Raw genomic sequence first — 319 nt, 5'->3', positions numbered from 1 at the left:
TTGCAGTATTTTTGTTTAATGTGTAATGATAAATGCAAAGATAGGGTTTAACTACTCAGCGCAGGCAAGGAGCAATTTTAAATGGGGGGGTGGAAATACCTCGAAGCATACACATCCTGACAAGGAAGTTACATCCTTCTGATGTAACAGGAAGACATTATCAGTGGAACAGATTTTTACAGCAGCTACTTTCTCCCACCTAACTCTAGTCATGGCTCGGTGACTACTGAGACCAGAGGGCCCAGGGTCAGCTCTGACCGCACGGAACTCACCAGAAGAGGAGCACCTTAAGGAGAACGCCCGCACGGCGGCTCCGCCA

The 319-nt window shown here is 48.0% G+C and overlaps 1 protein-coding gene across 1 annotated transcript in view; it reads right to left on the bottom strand.

Annotated features, from left to right (window-relative positions):
- Positions 1–308, bottom strand: part of UBE2V1 (ubiquitin conjugating enzyme E2 V1) — a 19,749-nt gene extending 19,441 nt beyond the window's left edge. Inside the window, exon 1 of the mRNA XM_035900901.1 lies at positions 1–308. This exon is cut by the window's left edge and continues 3,156 nt beyond it. The gene's annotated coding sequence lies outside the window, so the exon portion shown is untranslated.
- Positions 309–319: the final 11 nt, after the last annotated feature.

The sequence above is a fragment of the Egretta garzetta genome, unplaced genomic scaffold, assembly GCF_000687185.1.
Source record: "Egretta garzetta isolate BGI_Z169 unplaced genomic scaffold, ASM68718v1 scaffold188, whole genome shotgun sequence".
In the NCBI taxonomy this organism is placed as follows: Eukaryota; Metazoa; Chordata; class Aves; order Pelecaniformes; family Ardeidae; genus Egretta; species Egretta garzetta.
This window is presented reverse-complemented; position numbering and strand designations above follow the sequence as displayed.